The following is a 24,894-nucleotide window of genomic DNA, read 5'->3' as shown; positions in this document are numbered from 1 at the left end:
TTATTGAAATATTTATGAAATGTTTGATTACTTTCAACTTTGTATTCTCTGAAAGTGGCACAAAATGTTTTGACCATGAACATTCCATTAAGAAACACTTGCGATCCTTCTCTCATAACGATGAGGGGTGTTCGATTAAAGTTTAAGTTCGATGATAAGATGAGGCTTCGTTTTTATTGCTGAGTCCCAACGGCCACAAACGTTGTTGGAAATTGTGACGATAACCACTGCTGAAATTTTTGGCATTGTTCTCGCCAGGATTTTAACCCATGGGCTCAGTGCCATATGCGGACATGCTAACCTTTGGGCCGCAGTATGGCCGTCATGTTTTCCCAGTGTTCGTAATAACGATATTAGGCTGACATTTTGCACAAATCTCTATTTTTTCCATTGCAGATTGGTTTTCTGAACTACTGAAATCGGGCCATATTTGAAAATAGCTGTCATATCGGCCGCTTTATTTCCCTATTTGGATACAATTTGGAATGGTGAGTAATATTGATCCACTCTCCATCCGTGCCGGACTAATCGCTCAGATAGGATCATATTTATTGTAGATAAAGCTGCCATAGGCCGATCTCACGCAAGTAGTCTTGGATTTATTAAGGGCTCACTTTTCATTTAATCTTGACGAAATTATAAACTGTAAGTACAGACATTAGAAAAATCGTTTTAGATATGAATATTCCTATTACAGACGAATAAATTTCTAGGCTGGAATAAAGCGTAACAAAAATGATATCTGGAATTGTTTCGGGGCCCCTGTCATTCTTGCCTACTATTGTCTCCATTGTATCATATTTGCATATAGCTCCCATATATACCGATCTTCCAATTTAAGTTACTGTAGGTGATAATATACTCCAGACTTGTAGAAGTTGGATGTTATGCCATACCCTACAGCAAAAACTTCCACCCTTAATATATAGAACATATTATTAGGGGTTTCCACTAAGCAGATCTCAATTGATAATTCAAACTCTTACAGAGTGTATTAGGACTTATTTCGATGTTATGATTCACAATTATATTAAGAACCTCCCATTTTCGCACAACTCCATTATGGATTTGTATTGTGATCTACTGTAATGGTTATGCTGTAAATAAAACAAAAAATGGTTGTTGCTGTTTTCGCACATTTAAATATCTACTTTGTGATGGATATTTCTTTATCGCGTAAATATTACCAACCAATATGGGTGCTTTAGAAATTATTGTTGTGTTTTCTTGTACCTGGCAGCCATTTGTATATTGCTCTAATGATTCTTCTCATTGGACATACCAACCTTTTTGTACCGAAACATTAAAAATTTACAATTTTCGAGTTTACAAATCCGCTTGCCGGAACGGCTTTATATATTGCTCTTTGCACCGTCAAAATGACTGTGTCTATACCAGTGACGAGCACACAATTGCAATTATTTGCAAGCCTATGTATCTGCTTGAGATACTACTCACCCTTACTCTCTAGCAGGTGATACACAAGAGAATAATTATTCGTCCAGCTTACGATTAATCGTATGCGGCTATCGAAGAACTTTTGCAATTAAAGAATTTTTGGTTTAACAACAAAAGGAAGGTCCTTTAACTGTATAGGAAGCTGCTAAAGGGTTTACGAAAAACAAAGTCCGTTACGTTCAATAATATGTTGAAGCGAAACGTTACACGGTTACAATAAAAGCAAAACTTGGTAATGAATCTATTTCGTTTGTCGTAAAAATGTTCCAAACGTTTCATTTTTTTGCGTGTATATTTGAGAAGGTCATTTTAAGAACTTGACATATGCGGTTCTTGATGGAGGGTACACAAGATTTGGCCCAGCCGAACTTAGCACGCTTTAACTTGTTTCTATTTAATGACGTACCTTAAGCTACTCACAATCATTTTTTTCTTACTTATCATTTGCTTAACACCATTATTAATTTAAAATAACCAAAACTTCATAATCATCTTTTCTCTTGCAAATCAATTCAATTGTGCATTCTCGATCATTAGCGTGGGCACCTGAACTTCATCCTCACTTGGGAGTCCCAGCTACTTGTACATCGCTACCCCTTTCTCTACAATATGAGGCTATACCGCTTCATATGCTTACGCGCTGGTCTTCTGCAGGCATACAAAAAAAAACGATTTGTCTTAGGATTGGTTTCCATGCACATACATTCGTGTAAGAAAGACTTGTTTATTTGCTATAGGCTGATTATATGAATGTTCATATGGCAAAACAATTAAACGTGGCCTCATGTGTACAACAGCCACAAATCATTTGGTTCAATCCGCCATCTTGTCACCAAGCTGATCTGCGAACTATGCCATCTTGCAGAAGTATGTCGAGGGGCTTAACTTAACTCACTGTCTCGAATTTCAGCAAAATCGGATAATAACTATGGCTTTTATGGGCCTAAGACCCTAAATCGGCGGATCGGTCTATATCAAAGCTATATCAAGATATAGTCCGATAAAGCCCATTTTAGAACTTAACCTGTTTATGAACAAAAAAGAGAGTCTCTGCAAAGTTTCAGCTCAATATCTCTATTTTTGAAGACTGTAGCGTGATTTCAACAGACAGACGGACAGACGGACGGACATATCTAGATCGTCTTAGATTTTTGCGCTGATCAAGAATATATATACTTTATAGGATCGAAAATTGATATTTCGATGTGTTGCAAACGGAATGACAATATGAATATACACCCCCCATCCTTGGTGGGTGGTATAATAATGGGTTACCTTAAATGAGTTAAATAATTACTTAGTAGCAATAAAAAGATAAAGAATGCCCTAAAATTAAGGAGTAATCGAAGAGAACATTTCAAAACGGAACGAACTCTATTACATTTTTAAGTAATTACAAAATTCCCAAGGAATCAATATTCTTTTTATGATTATGGGATTTACTATACCCTCCACCATAGAATGGGGGTATACGAAATATGCACCTTAGACCCCTAGAGTATATATATTCTCGATCGTCGTGACATTTTAAGTCGATCTAGCCGTGTCCGTCCGTCTGTCTGTCGAAAGCACGCTAACTTTTGAAAGAGTAAAGCTAACCGCTTGAAATTTTGCAGAAATACTTCTTATCAGTGTAAGTTGGTTGGGATTGTAAATAGGCCAAATCGGTCCATGTTTTGATATAGCTGCCATATAAACCGATCTGGGGTCTTGACTTCTTGAGCCTTAGAGGGCGCAATTCTCATCCGATTTGACTGAAATTTTGCACATAGTGTTTTGATAACATTTCCAACAACTGTGCGAAGTATGTTTCAAATCGGTCCATAACCTTATATAGCTGCCATATAAACCGATCTGGGATCTTGACTTCTTGAGCCTCTAGAGAGCGCAATTAAAATCCGATTTGGCTGAAACTTTGTACAACGGCTTCTCCTTTGGCCTTCAACATACGTGTGCTGAACTTCAACTTGCTGAGAAAAATATGCTAAATCGATCTTAAGAACATGCTGAATGAAGTAAAAATTGATTATTTACATTTAAATCGTTTTTCAAAATAGCGTAACACTCATATAATTTGGCCATCCTTTGCTAGTGTTAAACAGAAGAAGTCCTTCAAGCCGTCTTAATTTGTTAATTTTGTGGATTTTTTTAATTACAATAAAATTTAGTGTTATGCGCCGTTCACATTGAGAGATTTTTTCGCGGATTTTGGGACAATACATGTCAACTCCTAAAAGATATCCTTTAATTTTTGTATAAGGCACTGCAATTTCCTATTATAATTAAATCGAATCTTTGAAGCTATTATTTTCCATTCTTCGTTCTGCTTAGAGGTATTTCATTGTTTTTGACGCTTCAGTATTTAACATCTGAGGTTAAAGTTATATTATATTGTTAAAGTTATATTGAGGAGGGTATACCTGAAAGTAATTGGTTACTGGACTTTGTTTCGGGTTAGCCACTGCTTTGATATTTACATGGGTTTGAAACATACGTTTTTTTTTAAGCATATTTAAGGCTTCTTGGGTTGACGTCTCTTCAATTATAAGTATTACAACATTATAAGAATTCTAATCTTTATAAACTTTTCTTATAGTGGAAATAAAATTTGTACTACCTTTTTTTAAAAAAGACTTCGTTGATTTTTGTTTGTTTTTGTGTTTCGCTAAAAGAGAATTTTCTCAACAGAACCTCTTAATGCAGATATGTCCACGATGGCCTTATTAGGATGTGGTTATAGTGGGCAGTGTTGTAAAGCCATTGATTCAATGTTTCTGATGTGTCTGCAAGTTGAAGTTTTTCGGTTCATGAAAATATTATAATTATAGTTAGATTGAAAAGCTGGCCTTCCGGGGATGGGACGGGCGGCATATGCCTATCCTTCTTCACATCCGCAACCACTTGACGTTGGATGGATGCACTTTGAGATTCATTTAACAAAAGTGCTGACCCTGATTCTGTGAAGCACGCAGTGTCTGCCATTCAGCAGATCTACACTCTATTGCAGATGGTGGTAGATGTGGATGGCATCGTTAATTTCCATAACAGCTTTTGATGAGAATCCTCTTCCTCGCTCCACTTGTCCTCGCACCGTCTTTGACAGATGCAGGCAGGTGAGTGCTCGAGACTATACAGCAGCAAATAGTGTTTCCCGTGGGGTGGGGGAGGGGGGGGGGATGGTAAGTGAGGAAATACCTTTGCATCATAAGTTGTCTTGTGACGAGCCTCTTTGTCTCTCCCTCCGTCTCTCAATGTAGTGTTCTTCGCAAAGGATCAGGAAGAGGGATGAAGATGGAGGCAAACGCGTCTGTCCCTGAACTGCGCACTCGAGAAATGCTCGTGCCTGGCAATATGATAGAAATGCAAATGAAACATGATGTAAACACTCTGGTGTTACAACATTGAAAGACTTTTGGAGTTTCATTCTTGGCGTTTTGCCTTTCAGACAGTTTCAAGATTCTTGTCCATGGCGATGTTCGTGCGCGTTTCTAAACAAGGTTAATTCACCAATGTTTTCGTTGTTTATTTTCTTTTGCTTTGGCATTGTTATTGTTGTTGTTGTTGTTGTTGATGGTGTTGTTTTCGTGTTTTCCCAAAGTCAATGACAATTTGATGTGAAAATTTGTCGACACATGTTTCCGGCCATGAGTGCTTGATGTTTTCCTATTGCCACGGATACTTGGCTCGTTTGTGAAGTGGGTGAGCTGAATAATTTGTAATGGCCCAAATGAATTTGGATGTCGGCCTAATACTGGCCTTGATGATGAACAATATGCTTTTGTGGCATGCAATTTTCCAATTTCGATCACATTAACTAGTGCTTGAACTATCGAAAAAGTTACAAAGTTAACTTTCTTTCAATGTTTTCTAGTTTATGCTAAGTGCTAAAGACCATAAACTCCTCATCTAGTATGTGCTTCGAACCATCGCAGTATCCTAGATGCTGATGAATGTTTAAATAACTTGTAAAAGTCAAAACCATGGCAATTGTGTAAGTAATTTAAGAATAACGGCTGAAGTACTGTTCAACATAAAGCCTTGGAATGAAACTCTGAGGATACATTTTCAGGTCAATGGAAAAGTTTGATTAATCCCAACAGTTATTGATTAACCCACTAACGCCTAATGCGTAGAGAAATACCAAAAAATAAAGCTATCTGTCTGAAAAATTGTAACTTGAGCCAGAAAAGAGGTATCACTACTCAAAGCTAATTAAATAAAATTTGTCTCTTGATATAAATTCATGTTTGGGGAGAAAATTGCCTTGTCGAAAATCTACAATTTTAAATAGTGATTTTTTAAGGGATATAGGAAAGTTTTTCAAAAAAACACATACAATTCAGAAGAATGGATGAAATCTTTTATCGATAGTATGGTCCATATAATTTAATGTTTGAAGATTATTTCATACAAATGTTGACCGTGACTCCGCTTCAAATGGTCCATCCGCTTAATCTAATTTTGGCATACTCCAAGATCCAAGATTTAGGCTCTCAATAGGTCCATTGTTACGCGTGCTCTGAGGTATGTGGCACCATCTTGTTGAAACTACATGTTATGCAAGTCAAGCTCTTGCATTTTGGGCAAAAAAGTTGGATATCATCTCACGGTAGCGGTCACCATTCACAGATACGTTACGATTCGCATTGTCCAAACTGTGACTTTTTCTGGATGCATTGGTAGCTCTTGCAATGCTTCTGGCTGATCTTCACTCCAAAATCGACAATTATGCCTATTTACGTGCCCATTGAACCAAAAATGAGCTTCGTCGTAAAATGGAAGAAGCTCGCTATGAACTTTCTTGAGAGAGCACGCATTTTGATAGTAAAATTCAATCATTTGCAAGCGTTATTCGTTTGCAGACGATTCATGGTTAAATTATAGACCAAATTGAAGATGTTCGACAGTAAAACAAAACACGAAACGAGTGTGAGCTGTTTACACCGGTGTTGCCAAAAAGATAACAGCTAAAATATCACCCTTTACAAAGCTCCGAAACTCAAACAAGAAATTTCTTAAATCTCATCTTCTTAAATCAATTCTTGGAAACGAGAGTGTTACGCCGTAAACGTAAATTAACAAAACCAAGATAAATTAAAAGACAGTTGGTTAAACTTCAAGTAGCCGTTGGCTTTATTAAACTTTCGATTAAAGTACCGAAGGGGGTAAAAAATACCCCCTCGAATTTTTTGTCAAAATTCCTCCACACATATAGAAATTTCTGTGGTTCTTAACTATTACTCTAAAATTCACAAATATCAATGCGTTGCTCAACAAGAAGGTCCATTGGGGATCGGAATGCTCGCCATATAGACCGATCTCTCGGTTTTAGGTTTTTGGGCCATAAAAGCGCATTTATTGTCCGATGTCGCTGCAATTTTGGACAGTGAGTTGTGTTAGGCCCTTCGACTTCCTTCTTCAATTTGGTCCAGATCGGTCCAGATTTGGATATAGCTGCCATATAAACCGGTCTCTCGATGTAATGTTTTAGGCCCATAAAATGTGCACTTATTGTCCGATGTTGCCGAAATTTGGGACAAAGAATTAGGTTATGTCCCTCCATATATTTCTGAAATTTGGTCTAGATCGATCAAGATTTGCATATAGCTGTCATATAGACCGATATCTCGATTTAAAATTTTTGCCACAAAGAATGCGCATTTATAATCCGATTTAACTGAAATTTGACACATTGACTTATGTTAGGCTTTTGGACATCCATGTTGTATATGGTTCAGATCGGTTTATTTTTAGAAATAACTACTAAAAAGACCAATATTTTGTCACACACAATTGAACAGTGACTTGTACTTATAAGTATTTGGTCCAAATCGAATCATATTTCGATATAGCTTCTATGGGACATAAGGTATGCAATTTTCACTGGATTTTGATGAAAGGTGGTTTACATATATACCCGAGGTGGTGGGTATCCAAAATTCGGCCCGGCCGAACTTAACGCCTTTCTACTTGTTTTGTTTTGACTGCCCAAGGAGTCAGTGTATTCAACAACTCGGTCAAGTGCGGGTGGAAAACTCGAAAAGTGAGAATTTTTAAGGCTCATACATTGTTTGTTAATATTTACGCGATAAAGAAATGTCCATCCCAAAGTATAAATACCTACAGTGCGAAAACAACAACACAAATAAGTATTTTTTGTTTTATTTATAGCATAACGAATACCGCAGATCATAATGCAAAACCACAATGGAGTTGTGCACAAATGGAAGGCCCATGATATTGTAGTGTGAAATAGTCACCTGAGATTAGCATATATTTGAAAAAATCTCACAACATTGGTAAAAAATTGAATTTGAATTTTGTTTCAACATTTAACTGAACTTGACATTCTTTTCAATATGCACATTCTCTTAAATAGAAAAAAAAAAGAATTTACATACATAAGAATGGAGTTAAATTAATTCATAAATAAAGAAAACCTAGTTGAAATCCCGAACACCATGTTCTACATATCAATAATGAAAGGTATTGGCAGGGTAAAACAAAACTTTATATATGTCGCAAATTCTAGCAGGAATTTATCGTCCAACGTTTTTTTGAAATGAAGTTTGTTTGCCAAAAATCTCCTTTTTGTGAAACGAACTATTTTTTTGCGTGTAGGCGCTTGAAATTTTGCACAAATACTTGCCATTAGTGTAGGTCAGCTGGGATTTGAAATGAGCCACTTTGTACAATATCCGTCCCATTTTTAAGAAGTTCCTTTGAGTTCTTTCAATTCTCTAAACATTCATTGTAGAATAAGGACTCCAAATCAAAGCACAGTATTCTAATATCGATTTTAAAAAGGTTCTTCCTTTCATCGTATAAGGATCATAAAAATCCATACAATAACGCCTGGCGAATAAGAATTAGGAATTAAAGGGTGATTTTTTTGAGGTTAGGATTTTCATGCATTAGCATTTGACAGATCACGTGGGATTTCAGACATGGTGTCAAAGAGAAAGATGCTCAGTATGCTTTGACATTTCATCATGAATAGACTTACTAACGAGCAACGCTTGCAAATCATTGAATTTTATTACCAAAATCAGTGTTCGGTTCGAAATGTGTTCAAATTTTGACAAATTTTGTTCAGCGATGAGGCTCATTTCTGGTTGAATGGCTACGTAAATAAGCAAAATTGCCGCATTTGGAGTGAAGAGCAACCAGAAGCCGTTCAAGAACTGCCCATGCATCCCGAAAAATGCACTGTTTGGTGTGGTTTGTACGCTGGTGGAATCATTGGACCGTATTTTTTCAAAGATGCTGTTGGACGCAACGTTACGGTGAATGAACACATTTCGAACCGAACACTGATTTTGGTAATAAAATTCAATGATTTGCAAGCGTTGCTCGTTTGTAAGTCTATTCATGATGAAATGTCAAAGCATACTGAGCATCTTTCTCTTTGACACCATGTCTGAAATCCCACGTGATCTGTCAAATACTAATGCATGAAAATCCTAACCTCAAAAAAATCACCCTTTAGCTTATCTTTGTGCGGAGTAAAACTTAATTTATAATCAAAAATTACATCAAAATCTTCAATTTCACTCACCCTGTGGGAGGCTGATGAGTTTAACTGAAAAATCCATTGGACTGGATTGCGTTTTCAAAAAAATTACAAGTGAGAGCATTTATCACAATTTAGTTGAAGACAATTGTCCAATTGCATCATTCTGTAAGTCTATGCAACAAATCAGATTGAAGCATGATAAAATCTTCATGTGTCTTTGTGCGAGAAAAAAATCTTAAAGCCATCGGCATATAATAAACAAGTAAAAGCGTGCTAAGTTCGGCCGGGCCGGATCTTATATACCCTCCACCATGGATCGCATTTGTCGAGCTCTTGCCACGGTGTCTCTTTTTAGGCAAACAAAGGATAAAAGAAAATAAAGGCTATGTTATTGGAAAATTTTATCAAGTTATGGTTCATTTCGGACCATAATTAACTGAATATTGGAGACCATAGTAGAAGTCATTGTGTAAAATTTCAGTCATAGTAAGAATTGCGTTCTTTAGGGGCTGAAGAAGTAAAATAGGGAGATTGGTTTATAGGGGAGCCGCATTAGGCTATAAACCGATTCATGCCATTTTCGTCTCGTATGTTAAAGGTCATGAGAGAAGCCGTTGTACAAAATTTCAGCTAAATCGGATAATAATTGCGCCCTCTAGTGGCTCAAGAAGTCAAGACCCCAGATCGGGTTATATGGCAGCTATATCAAAATGTGGACCGATATAGCCTATTCACAATCCCAACCGACCTACACTAATAAGAAGTATTTGTAAAACATTTCAAGCGGCTAGCTTTACTTCTTCGAAAGTTGGCGTGCTTTCGATAGACAGACGGACGGACGGACGGAGAGTCGGACGGACAGACGGACGAACATGGCTAGTTCGACTTAAAATGTCATCACGATCAAGAATACATATACTCTATGGGGTCTTAGACGAATATTTCGAGGAGTTACAAGCAGAATGACGAAATATTAAAAAATAACTGCCCCAAAGCACTTCCTTGAGGAACGAACCACACATTTCCTTCTATGGAGATATGACGTTGACCATTTCTAAAAATTAGAATGAAATCCAAAACTAACTTATGCAACAGAATTGTGTGGGAACGCCTTCGAAAAATCCGTATAAATGGTTTCCACCTGATAACCACAAGTAAAAGATGATAAGCAGTAATCCGTAAACACAAATAAATTTGTCGCAGTTGATCTTCCTTTATGAAAACCATGTTGCTGTGGAAGCAAGACAGACATAACCGAAAAGCTCCGTTTACCGTGAACATTTTTTTCAAGCAAACACTCCATTGCGCAAAGATTTAATAAAAATGATCTTTAAGGGCAAAGAGATTTGGAAACAATATTGCTTGAATAAATGTGAACAAAGTCCGTCGAGCCTTTCATATCATTAATGCTTAGTGTCAATAATGTCATCACCGGATATTACAAGTTCACCAAAATTTATTGATGTCATGTTACTATTTAAACATTTTCGATATATTTAGATATAGTTCCCATATAAACCGATCTTCCCATTATAAGTCTTAACCCCTAGAGGACGTAATTCTTATCCGATTTGGCTGAATCGGTCCATAACCTGATAAAGCTCCCATATAAACCGGTCTTTTGTTTTAACGTCTTGAGCAACTATAGGGGATAATTTTTATTCGATTTGGATGAATTTTTAGAAAAACTTGTTGTGTCTTGTGGTGTCCGATTCAAGTTTAAAGTTCAGTGAAAGGCGCCACCTTTTTATAACCGAGTCCGAACGGCGTGCCGCAGTGCGAAACCTTTTTAGGGAGAAGTTTTTACATGACTTCTATCCATGGCGAAAACATGTTAACCTCTGCGCTAAGGTGGCAATTATTATTCCTTATCCTTCACTCCCTATAAGGATACACCTGGCTAAGAACTTGTCATCCCATGTGAAGGGTATATAAGATTCGGCAACGCTTTTACATGTTTGATTTGTAACTCGCATAACTTTTGACTGAAGAATCAAACCTTTGTCAGCTGTCCAAATCGGCTTAGAAATGCGTTTACAAACAACACAAATTAAGATACCAACTTCTGGGAAAATTTAAAAAAATAGATTTTATTAGTCAAATTTCTTGGAAAATGTAATCTTGGAAACATCCAGCGTTTGTAGCGTTTTTCAAGCATATTCCAGCAAATACATATTGTTGAGAAGTGGACCTTAAATGAGCTTTTAGCAGCTCGAACAAAAATTTGCAGTGCAGAGGTGACCAACCCACCAATCGGCCCCCGGGCGTTCTAGCGCCCTGAAATTTTGTACGTAGTCCGGACAACACCTCATAACCATGTACAACTGGTGAAAAAATCTTTGTCCTTTCACAAATGGCAGGATTATTTCCACTAATTTCTTCCCATCCCAGATGCGTCATGATTTCCTTCATAACTTTTTTTCTACTAGAAGGTGTTGTTTTTGTTGTTGTTTTGTATTTCAAAAGGGGAACAAAGGACTTTTCGGCCGATACATTTCAAGTTAAGGCACAGGCATCAACTTAAACGTTTTCTTTATAAATCTATTTCACAATTTATGTGCAGTAAATGTAGTGTCATTGAATAAAGCAAAAGATTATTTGTCGAGACTAGAATGGGCAAAGGGGGGGAGAGCGAATGGAGCAGGTAAAAACGCATTTCATAGAAATTTAATTAACTACCGACGAATTCCCTAAATGGGTGCACAAAACATGCTTTAGAATTAAGGAATAATTGCACGGTAGAGGCCACTCGTGGCGGCTATGGGTGTCCTCATTTATAGTTGACAAAGGAGCAAACACCCAACGACTCGTATAAAATGCCGACTCTCACAAAGGAACTCTGGCGGAAATATTTCCAATTTTTCGAACGCGCTGCACACAAAGAGCTAGCAAACGAGGTAGCGAGCGAATGAGCGAGTGATTGCTCCTAGACAAAGTGTATGGGAAATTAAAAAGGAAAACATGCAAACGCGTGTGCTTGTGCTTGTGCATTTGCACATGTGTTGGTGGTTGTGTTAGTGTTTACATACCGGGCTAAATAAACACATGCACATTGGAGGGTCGTCACTTGGCAAACGACTCATGTCTGTGGCAGAAATGGGAGAGATTAAACGTCGGCGTTTGTGTGGATATATGACGAAACCGACGGCGGCACTGATTTTTCACTGAATTCCTGTGTCTGAAGCGATACCGCAGCGAAACCAGTCAGCCAGCCATCCCATGCGATCTCTTGTGTTAACTTATGTCACTTTCCATGTAAACGGTTCATATTAAAATATTTTGTTACGGATTTTATGGCGCACATTCACGCATACGTGAATCTCCCCACACGACATGGCCAAAGTGGGGAACGTTTTTGGCTGTGGCTGTTTTTCTTCTTCTCCATCCAGGCCTGGGTAATTACATAAAGTCATAAAATGTTGTCATGGTGTTCTTTTTTTATGATATTTAAAGCATATTGACACACACAAACACACGCAAACACACTACCACGCACATGTGGCATTGTTGCAAAAAAAACTCTCACACACACACACACATCCCCAAGCAAACCTACTCGAGCCTATTCGAGTGTTAATACATACAAACATATGTTAATGAAAATTTCATAATAAAAATTCTCCAGCAAGGTTTTTCAAATTGAGACTCGTACATGGCCTAGAAGAAAGAAGGCATTGGCCCCCCGAGCTACGAAATCCGATTCGTTTCGTTTCGTAGAGTGAATGTAATTAACATTCATAAAACATTGTGTCGTAGGTGCCCTACACCGAAGAATAATGACAATATTAGTCTCGCATACACATCTGGGCGATTCGAAATCACAAATCATACAGTTTTGGGTGAAATAGATAACGGTTTGAACCAGAGCTAAGGGGTCGAACACGATCAAAATTACTTCGACTCGGAGCCAGAAGAAAAAAAACAAAAAAATTTTTATAACAAATAAATTTTGAAAATAGTTAAATAAAAAAATTAAATTAATGTGTCAAAAACAAAATGTGCAATAAAAACACTTTTTAAGATTTTGAGAAAACGCAATCCTAAAGTGGTTTGCTAGAGAAAATTAGTTTGTCTATCACAAAACACAACTTCTCGCAGCTAACTTTAGTTTCTTTTGTGCTTAAGAAGCAAATCTAGTGATCAGTTTCGAATAACTATTGTGAAAATGTAGAGGCTTTGAGCTCTGTCTTTGAGTGTTGCTTTGAAAAATGCAACTCAGCAAACACGAAATATTTCCGGAAGGTACAATCGACTGACGATAATAACACCCCCTGATATCCCCATGCCGACAACAATGGAAACAAAGCATTTTTAAGTGCCCGGACAGCAGCGTTTTTATACCGAACGTTTTTATACCGTTTGCAACACATCGAAGTATCCATTTCCGCTCATAAAGTACATACAGTCTTGATCGTCGTAAAGTTCTGTCCCCCGTCTCTCTGTTGAAATTACGCTACAGTCTTTAAAAATTAAGCCATAGACAGGTTAAATTGGAAGATGGGTTATATAGACCGATCTTCCGATTTAAGGTTTTAGGCCCATTAAAGCCTCATAAATATCCGATTTGCCTGAAATTTTACACAATGTTTTGCGTTAGACTCCTCGACATTCGTACTGAGTATAGTCAGGATTAGGCTATATTTGGATGTAGCTGCCAAATAGACTGATCTCCCGATTTAGGGTTTTGGGCCCATAAAAGGTGCATTTATTACCCGATTTCGCTGAAATTCGACACATGGATCTATGCTGGGCTTTCTGACATCCGTTCCCTATATGGTTCAAATCGGTCTATAGTTGGATATAGCTGCCATATATACCGATCTCCCGATTTTAGTCCTTGGATCCATAAAAGCAGCGTTATAACCGATTTCGCTGAAATATGACACAGTGAGCTGTGTTAGCCCCTACGACATCCGAATTCAATATGGCTGCCATCGATTGGATGCAGCTACCATCTAGAGCGATCTCCCGTTTTAGGGTCTTGGGCCCATAAAAGGCACACTTTTATCCGATTTCGCTGAAATTTGGCATAGTGATGATGTTAGGCTTTTCGACATTCGTGCCCTATATGGTTCAGATCGGTCTATATTTTGCTATAGCTATAGGAGTAAAGCTGGGCGCTTAAAATTTGCACAAATACTTCTTATTAGTGTAGGTCGGTTTGGATTGTAAATGGGCCATATTGGTCCATGTTTTGATATAGCTGCCATATATATCAATCTGCGGTCTTGACTTCTTGAGCTGCTAGAGGGGACAATTCTTATCCGATTTGGCAGACATTTTGCACATATCGTTTTGGCATGACTTCCAATAACTGTGTCAGTATGGTCTAAATCAGTCTATATGCTGATATAGCTGCCATAGAAATCGATCACCTGATTTGACTTATTGAGTCCTAGACGGCGCAATTCTAATCCGATTTGGCTAAAATTGCATATGTCGTTATGGTATGATTTCCAACAACTTTACCGAGCATGGTCTAAATCGGTTCATAACCTGATATATATCTGCCATATAAACCAATCTCTTAATTCTCAAAAATCTTGAATTTGAGCCCCGATATTGTCATACTATCACCACATGTCCGTTGGTGCCTTTTTGGGTAAACCTCTCTGAAAGTTGAATCCGTATTTAAAGTGAAGTTCGTACTCTACTTGTAAACCCCCCATTGTCATTTAGGGAAAAATGATGACCCCCAAACACTTGACGTCATATTTATATCCCACATTCGATCTGCCTTCCATTAGAGACCCCATATTACCAGATTGCGCTACATATCCCTTCCGATATTGAAGTATAAAGGGCACTTTTTTCATTACATGTTTATTTAAAACGATTTGAATATTGCAAGTAAATCTAAGCCTATACGAACATAGAAACATGCAAAGAGACATGGGTTTTTTACCCTAAACGATATGGCACCCATCATAATAATTTTAACAAAAATACTGCACCCTCTTTTCCTTTTAATGTTAACTTCAATGTTTGAATAATGTTTGTCAAAGTAGCATTCAACCGTTGCCATCATATTAAACCGCAAACGCCATTGTCCATAGCCGCAGCTTAGGCTACTGACTGACCTTCATGCCAAAGAACACAAAGTAGGGCCACACGCATCACACCACCACACACCCGAACCCCAATAGTGCCCTCTTTTTAGCATACTCTTTCTCCCGCAAATACCAGTCACCTCTCGCACTCTTACCACTAATAACCACCCACCCACCTATGGCTTTCCATTCACACAAATAACGAATGCATGTGTAAAAAGCAACAACAATTTGCTGTGTTTCTGCTTCTTCTTCTTTTATTGAAAATTACCTCCGCATTTTCATGGATTTTCTATAAGGAAAATTAATTTTCATACATATTGGTCGCTTCTCTGGAAAAATATCTTTCAATTGATGCCAATTTCATGAAAATCTAATCAGCCATTTGGCCATAACATGTACCACAAAATCTGTTTTATAAAACCCCTAAAAATTAAGGGTTATCAAACGATTAGTTTGTATGAAATTGGTATTAAAACGCATTAGAACTTTTCTAATAAAAATGTTCAAAAATACCCCAAATATTCAGACTTCTTTAAAATTTCAACTTAATTTTATTACCCTCGCATATACCCAGAATAAGGAATAGCATATACCAAACGGGACAAAAAAAATCCTAAGCACCAAATCATGGTCAATTTTCAATGTTGTTTTGAAGCTAAGAACTTGAGTAGGGCTTTTCTTAAAAGTCGACAATTTTTAATTTCAAATCAGCAAACAGTGTCTGCTGATATCAGCAAACATTTTCTCTAGGTGAAGTGTTGCCTTTCCATTGCCTTCAAGTTAAGGCGATTTCATTGAAAGGCTTTTCATGTAGCTTTTAAGCTTTGTTACTCTCAACGAAATTTGTTATTCAAAATAGCAAAAAATTTGCAAGCAGTTTTTGTCTGCTGCAAATGGGAAAGCGTACTCGAGTGCGGTTTTAGCAAACATTGCGGTCTGCTGACCATACAGCGTCTTAGGTGCAACGAAAGCATCGTTATTGTGAACATTCGCTTCTTTGGCTTGCACTCATTACCAAATTCTTCAATCAAGTCGAAAATCTTTAATTATCTTTACTGCGCGTGAAACTTCTCTACTAAGTGGAGTATTCCCTCTGTTTCTCAATAGAATACTCGTGCGTAACAATGCAACTTTGCGAATACATCCAACATAATCATCGCTCAGAGGTGGTGATGGAATGCAATCCACAAAACTAAGGTATTTCACAATTCGATGCCACCCTCACACTTTGAGGTCGCTACAGTTTTTCGCATGACGATGTGTTCCGCTGCATTGCTCTATGCATGGCCAATTGTGAATACATTTTTCACTAAAACAGTTTTGGTTGTTAACATCCTAAAAAAGACGTACAACATTCCGGCCCATTTCCTATTCATAGTACTTTGTTGCGCCTCTGCCTGCGACGTGGACGAGTAAACAGCAATAAGGCATTTTATTTTACTCTGTTCGCCATCTTTGTTTATGTCCACTAAATAATTCAAGGATTTGCCAAATTGGAGGCAGACTTGTGTGAAATTTCATCTCATCACGTAGAGGCAATTAAATTTGGCATGGCAAATGAGATGGCCCATCCTCTGAAAATGTTACTCTCCCAAGGAAATTCCTGGAAATGTGCCTGTATAAATAATACTTTAATTACCTTCTGATAATTTAAAGTAAAATATTGTCATTTGTCAACAAACAAAATAAAGTAAATAAATAAATGAAAAAAAAAATTAATAAAAATTCTTTCGGAAGTGGAAACGCACTTCCTTGGAAATGAAAATTATTTCGATGGGCAGAGGGCGGGGGCAATAACCACTCACCAGGTTGTCGGCGGATGTTACGGAAATAAAGCGAAGGTAGTTCGCCAATACCATTAAGCAATTTTGAATGTGGCAAATGGTTTCGCAAAAATTCTTCCCTCATACATTTATATCATCAAATTACATGTTCTTGTTTGCCAAATTCCTCACCCCCTTCATCCCTTAGCAACGGCGGTGTGCAATTGAAAGAACACATTTTATATCCGCTTAAGAACTCGCACGCCAGCAGAGTGGCTGGAGGTAGGCTGAAATCTTTCGTTGTGTCCTTTTTATGGTTTCACATGTAAATACTTACACATAAAAATAAATATTTGGCATTCATATGCTAAGTGAAATGTGATTGGAATTCATTTGCCATTGGAGCATTTTGATTGACTCCCTTCCCAAATGAACTGAAATATACAAAATTTTGATAATAGGCAATGAAAGAAAATCATAAAAAAATGGATGGCATTGCTTCGTCGTGCATGGTTGCGTATGGGTAATGGGAATTATACTTTCTTTTTGTCACTCATACGACGGGGGGAGGCAGCCACCACAGGAATTCGGTCGATATTAGCATTCGAAAAATGATTGCACCCAAAAAAGAATGTACCATTAACAAAAGAGATAACATGTTATGTGTATGAATTCCCCTAAATGGATTTTTAAGATCTCAAAATTTTCTTTAAACTAGATAATGTTATTTTCTTCATTGACGTTCCCAGAATGAAGAACGTGATACCTTTACAACTGTTAGTAATTAAAAGGTAGCGGTATTTACACCTGACATTCACGAATTGAAGCCTACATCACGAATTATAGCCGCTACCATAGAAAGGGGGTTTTTTTAACTTTGTCGTTCCTTTGGCACCACAGCGACCGATCCTATAAAATGTACACCAAGAATAAAAAGTTTTCCGATACACTTTCTGCTGGTTTGAGTTTTTTTTTTATTTTATTTAATTTCAATTCAATCTTTAGTAAATATAAGACAAAATTAGAGGTTTATAGCATTGGCTATTACGGCCATTTTTTTTTTTTTTAATTTGTCTTTAAAGCAATAATTGAAGCATTAGAGTTAGAGTTCATTTTTTAGAACAATAGGTAGAAGTATTCGGTTAAAAGTATAAATAAAATTTTAGACGAACATTATCAAATTGCATAAGCTTTGGTTAGGCAAGGTTGTGCTGGCAGTTTGACATCAGACCCTAACTCAAAAAAAACTCCTTGCAAAATTTCAAGATGATCGGATAGAAAATGTACTTTGATTACAAATTACCATGGACAGGCTGACAGACGGACATGGCTAAATCAAACCAGATAGACCCAGATTCTGGGTCGTCGAACCGATTACTTATTAATTACTCTATCTCATTCTCCTTTTGGATTTTACCAACAAATACACATGAATGCAATGTTCATGTGCAAACTTTTCTATTCAGTGTTTACCTTGTAATTCTGTACCAACATGTAACAACATGGGCAGCCGACAACAGTTGAATCGATTCCAAAATGTTATCCAATACGAAACAAAGATACTCGCCGCCACATACGTTCACCAATAGTTATTTTCGTACCAATAAATTGCAATGGATTACAATTTCACTGCAATTCCATTGACATGTATACCGAATATCGAATGACATGGCGAAAATATGTTAATTGTCATTGTAATTAACATGATATAAAATGACGCTAATGGACTTTTAACCTACAAACGCGCAGGAGAAGTTCTGATTGCTATAAGATGGAATTACTCATACGATTTTTATACCCACCACCGAAGGATGGGGGTATATTCATTTTGTCATTCCGTTTGCAACACATCGAAATATCCATTTCCGACCCTATAAAGTATATATATTCTCGAACAGACGTTCTAGACATGTCCGTCCATCTGTCCGTCTGTCTGTGGAAATCACGCTACAGTCTTTGAAAATAGAGATATTGAGCTGAAACTTTTTGTCCATAAGCAGGTTAAGTTCGAAGATGGGCTATATCGGACTATATCTTGACATAGCCCCCATATAGACCGATCCGCCGATTTAGGGTCTTGGGCCCACAAAAGCCACATTTATTAGCCGATTTTGCTGAAATTTGGGACAGTGAGTTAAGTTAAGCCCTTCGACATACTTCTGCAATATGGCACAGATCGGTCCAGATTTGGATATAGCTGCCATATATTATTGTCCGATGTCGCCAAAATTTTGGATAGTGCGTTAGGTTAAGCCCCTCGACATGCTTCTGGAATATGGCACAGATCGGTCCAGATTTGGATATAGCTGCCATATAGACCGATCTCTAGATTTAAGGTTTTGAGCCCATAAGAGGTGCATTTATTGTCCGATGTCGCCGAAATTTGGGACAGTGAGTTGTGTTAGGCCCTTCGACATTCTTCTCTAATTTGGCCCAGATCGGTTCAGATTTGGATATAGCTGTCATATAGACTGATCCGCCGATGTTGGGTCTTAGGCCCATAAAAGCCCCATTTATTATCCGATTATTATCGATATTTATTTTATTATCGATATTTTCCGTTCCGAGTTATTGGTGGTACTTAGGTTCATTTTCAATTTGGCTGAAATTGTACGCCTTGACTACAGTCGTGAATTCTTGAGACCCCATAGAGTTCAAATGCAATGTAGCACTCTTAAATAAGTACCAAAGTGCCATGGATCTCAGTATTAGAAAATTGTTTTTATATTCTAAAGCACTCAGTGGAGGTCATCCTAGCGCAGAGGTTAGCATGTCCGCCTTTGACGCTGAATGCATGGGTTCGAATCCTGGCGAGAACATCAGAAAAAACTTTTCACCGGTGGCTATCCCATCCTAATGCTGGCGACATTTGTGAGGTTCTCTACCATATAAAATAACTTCTCGACCGCTATCGTGATTTCGAAAGACGGACGGACATGGCTAGATCGACGCAGAATGTCGAGACGATCCAGAATATATATAATTTATGGGATCACTGATCAATATGTCGAGATGCTACAAACGGAATGACCAGATTGGTATACCCCCATCCCATGGTGGTGGGTATAAAAAACAGTAAAAGCGTGCTTAGTTCGGCCGGGCCTAATCTTGGGAACCCACCACCATGCATTCTGCTAAAAATTTATACAAACTAAATTTAGTTGAAGGGCTTAATTTTATTCCACATAGCAAAAATTCTAGGAACCGAACAAGGATGATCGAGAAACCGGTTTATATGGGAGCAATACCAGGTTATAGGCTGATTAAGACCTTATTTGGCACAGTTGTTGGAAGTCGTACGGAATAATGGAATGTTAATAGGCAAATTTGCATTTATAAACTTTTTTATATGAATTTCGAAACATTTTTAAGTTTTTCGTTATATTTGTACCTAACGGTGAAATTTTGCGATACTGGGGCTATGTCGTTTCCGTTTCTACTCTCTGAGAAGCCAAAATGACAATTTAAAGTGATTTTTGTTGAAAAATACAGTCAAACCCTTGTGAAATTGGGCGGTATCGCTATATGGGGGCTATAGCCAAACACGGACCAATGTTATTAGAAAGTTTTGTGATGGTGTTTTTTACCCACAAGAAGCCTTTAATGCAAATTTCTGATCGATAGCTTTATTAGAAATATTTTTGTCGCACCTTCCCATACATGTGAGTCACAGAGCGGTGGTGAGTATAAAAACAAGTTTTAAAATTAAAGGATGTTTCTGCTCACATTTTTCAACTACTTTGTATTTTAAACGACTGGGTGTGAAGGTTCTATACATATTGGGAAGAAGAGAAGAAGCAAACTTCGAAAAGTTTTATTTATGTAAAAGAAGTGGAATTGGCTTTATGCAGTCCTATTTGCAGCTTTTAACTTAAGAGTATCGTATAGATAACCTGAGTGGAACCTTTCTAATTAATCCAATTCATCATTGGTATTATTGAAACAAATTTATGAATGAAATTAACAATTTTACAAAAAAATAATCTCTTTGTGACACCAATCTCCATTAGGCACAACCTTCACCGAAGAAGCTTTTCATTATGATTTTCTCCTCAACGGCATGAAGTTAACTAAGTTTTCCAAGTTGTATAGACCGACAGATGAAGATGTGTGTGGCACATGGTTTTTATGTCTGTTTCTCTTCTGGCAGATGATACAAATTTCTCCCAATATAACAGAGATACACACGCTCGCATCTCCTCAATCAATCGAGTCCGTCCGTTCAACATAGAAGTCCTTAATTAACAAAATACATATCACTTCATCCTTGTGCTAGATGTGTGCCAAACAACTTTTCCCATTTCCTCATCTTATTTTTTTTTTTTTTTTATTTAACTTCCCCCCCCTCAAGCCCGCACTCATCGACGCGGCTCTTGTGCTCGTGCTGTTAATGAGTATTTATAGGCTTTTTGATTTCCATTTTGATTTGAGGAAATTAAACATATTAATCTTATTTAGAAGTCCGCAAATGGATGTTTTCGGCTGGTGGCTGTTTGACTGTTGGCTGGTTGCTGGTTGCTGGTAACATGAAGTCAATTAAAATGGAGATTAAACAACTCAACAGTCGCGCCGACGTGGCTCGATTGCTGCAGATCGGAATTCGTTATTGAGGCCAAAACCAAAGTACATTAATATACAATTAACAGTTTATTCCACTGAATTAAATTATAATTAGGAATTTAAATGGCATGAAAACAATGTCTGGGGGAGCGAGTGCTCGGTGTCTCGGTTTGTCGCAACATTTGCGCAGCTTTATTTGCCAGCTTTGTGCGTTTCTATTAATGGGGCAAACAAAAGCATAGAGGACACGCCAACGAAGCCATGGATAACGAGAGGCACTTTACAGCAAAACGAGCTACGAGCTGCCAACAATTTTCCTAGATATGTACGCTAATTGCGGGTTATTTGCCATATTTCGTAGCTATTTTATGATATGGCGAGATTTAACTTTGTGCCGTTCGTGCCATTGGTTTCGCTGCGCTACGTTGGTTTAGTAAATGAACAGCAAACTGCGATTTTAAGAAGAAACATCATTGCTCAATGGTAAACCAATAATTAACACTGGAGCTCGAAATAGAGGAGAAAAAAAAAACCGTCAACAAAATGTAATGTATCTACAGATACAACCAAATACTTCGCTGCCCCGCCTATGATATTAGAATCGTTCTGGGAAATTTTTATGCGGCGATAGCGAAGGAAAACAGCTTATGTCCAACAGTCGGAAAATTTAGTCTCCACGAGATAACGTCCGATAATGGGTTGAGGCTAATAGACTTCGCCGCGGCAAAAAACATGGTAGTTAGCAGGTCCAGACTTCGACATAAAAAAATTCGCAAAACCACTTGGTTGTCCTACGGCTGTTAAGATTAAAATTGATCACGCTGTACTAGATGGAAGGCATTCATCCAGAGTGTTACATGTACAATCGATACGTAAAGCGAATATATTTTCAGATCATTACCTTGTTGCAGCAACCGTTGGAGCCTGGCAAGAAATGTACGATCTGACACTGCACGAAAGCTGGACATTGAAAAGTTGCAAACACAACAGATGGCAACGATATACTCCACTGGACTGAACTAACTGCTTGATGAAAGCACTCCTTGTCCCGATGATATAAAGGGACAGTGGCAATCCATTGCCACTCCATGGAAAATGTCGCGAAACCTAGAAGCGAGTGTGTGAGTATGGGCGAATTGGGATGTACTGAAGTCAGAATGAAGTCCGAAAATTCTACCAAAGCATCAAACATCAAACCTATGGCTTTGGTGCAGGCACATGCTCCTGCAGAGACAAAGAAGGAAATTTAGGGCAGAATTACCGCATACGAGATCGAGTGCGCTTTCATATAGAAATAAATTTCATTTTATATTTAATGCGTTTTGTATCACTTTTATACACATTTTAACTTAAAATTGTTCATAAATTATGATAGATTTAAACATTTTTATTTTTCAAGTTTTTTTGCCTGTTAGGGCGAAGATCATTAAATTTTACAATTTTTGTTTCTCTTTCGAGACGAGCTCCATGATCGGAGATTGCAAATGGAAAAGGAAAACCAAATATAGCAACACACACCAACCACTATGGGACGCGTTTCAACCATATTAGGTGTAATGGCTTCAAGGGCGGTGCGTTGGTATGTTGTATTTGAATCGTATTAATTGCGAAAACGCATCTATGATACAATTATCACATTAACCACGCTCGACAACTCTGTCTATTAGCTGTACTTTTCCCAATGCATGTATTTTTGTGTAATGACAGACTTTCTTTCTGTGGCTATTACACTTTTTCCGTAGAACACACGATTTTGTGCATCTGTTGAAAGTTGTATTGATGGCTTCGAACGCAAGACAGCGGCAACGGCTTAAGCGGTGCAAGAAATATTTCACCTCTTCTGATCTTCTCAATATCTATGCTACCTACCTACCTATGACTCTTATATAAGGGCAGGAGCTGCAAAATCATCCTTAGAGCTACTTGACCGGGTTCAACGGAGAGCGATGGTGTTGATTGGGGACAGTAGGGTATCCTACTCTATTGCTTCTCTTGAACATCGTCGGAATGTGGGTAGCGTTGTATTGCTCTATCGTTATTTTCATGGCGTATTTTCCAGGGATATTCGTCTTCTTATCCCTGACGTAAGGATGTTCCCCAGGAATACAAAACTTGGCAGAAACTCACTCCCGTTTTGTAATTGATTGGCCAGACGAAATTCAGTTTTCGCTCGAAGCATTCGTATGTGGAATGGACTCCCGGCTAATGTCTTTTCCATCGACATTGACATTCAGAAATTTAAGACTAATATCAATAAACACTACTCCCTCTTTCCCCCCTCCAACCCATAACTTTCCTAATTGCCAACGCAATGCACTGCATATATGGGGGACAGCGTGTTGGTTACGTGAAAAAAAAAAACATTAGAAGCTATATCATGTCATGACCCGAATCGAACCATACTTGACACAGTTATTTAAAGTCAAAACAAAATGCTACGAGCCAAATCGGATAAGAATTGCGCCCTCTAGAAGCTCAAGAAGTCAAATCGGGAGATTTAAACCATACTTGGCACAGTTGTTGAAAGACATACCACAACACCATGTGCGAAATTGGAGTAAAATCGGGTGGTAATCGAGCTTTCTAGAGGCTCAAGAAGTCAAACTTGAAGATCTGTTTATATGGCAGCTATATCCGGTTATGTACCGATTTTGATCATACTCATCGCCGTTGTTGGGAATAATAATAATAAAAGGCATCGTGCAAAATGTCTGCTAATTCGGATAAGAATTACACCCTCTAAAAGCTCAAGAAGTCAAATGAGGAGATCGGCTATGACAGCTATGTCTAAAAATGGATCGATTTGGTCCCTTTACAATCGCAACCAATCTACACTAGTAGAAAGCATTTTTGCAAAATTTCAAGCCCCTAGCTTTACTCCTTCGAAAGTTGACATGCCTTTCACAGACAGACGGACAGACGGGCGGACATGGCTAGATCAACTTAAAATGTTATGACGATCAAGAATATAAATATTTTATGGAGTCTTAGATAAATATTTCGAAGTGTTGCGGACGGAATGACGATATTAGTAAGCCCCCCACTCTAGAATGATTCTTCCCCATATTTATTTCGGAAAACAAATAGAATTTTATACCCTTTCGAATGGTGCATACAATTTTGTTATATACACCGAAAGAAAAAGTGACACCGTATGGCACCAATGGCATAAATACCAAAACAATGCCGTATTGTGATTAAAATCCTTTACATTATCCGTTCCATACGGTAATGTTTTGTTATTATTTAACTATCAATACCATTGTGTCAATTTTTTTGAATTAAACGACACTTCGAGGTCATCATAACTTTGTAGAGAAGTTTCACACCGCTGAGTACGTAACGAATGTGGCCAGCACCAGGAGGCCATAACCACCGCGGACAAATTTTTAAAAGTTCTCACCAGGGTTCGTAGGCGGGCGTTCAACGTCATTGTGGGACATGGTATCCTCCATTTCACCTTAGAGATGCTTACAAAATTTCTTTAAACTTGATCGGACTTTAGTCCGCATCTTCCGTCCGTCTGATAGTCCCTGCATCGTTG

The 24,894-nt window shown here is 37.8% G+C and overlaps 1 protein-coding gene across 5 annotated transcripts in view; it reads left to right on the top strand.

Moving 5' to 3' along the window:
• The window catches only part of LOC106095848 (myb-like protein F), a 210,084-nt gene that overhangs the window by 71,915 nt on the left and 113,275 nt on the right, over positions 1-24,894 (top strand). For 2 of the 5 annotated variants that reach the window (XM_013263252.2, XM_059362734.1), the window contains exons 2-3: positions 397-488; positions 558-645. The exons of 1 other annotated variant lie outside the window; for it this stretch is intronic. The gene's annotated coding sequence lies outside the window, so the exon portion shown is untranslated. Of the gene's footprint in view, positions 1-396; positions 489-540; positions 646-24,894 lie in introns of all 5 variants that reach the window. 2 more of the 5 variants (XM_059362741.1, XM_059362753.1) reach the window with 2 other exon arrangements.

Source organism: Stomoxys calcitrans, chromosome 1 (genome assembly GCF_963082655.1).
Source record: "Stomoxys calcitrans chromosome 1, idStoCalc2.1, whole genome shotgun sequence".
Classification (NCBI taxonomy): Eukaryota; Metazoa; Arthropoda; class Insecta; order Diptera; family Muscidae; genus Stomoxys; species Stomoxys calcitrans.
Note: the sequence above shows the minus strand (reverse complement) of the source record. Positions and strands in the feature narration are given on the sequence as shown.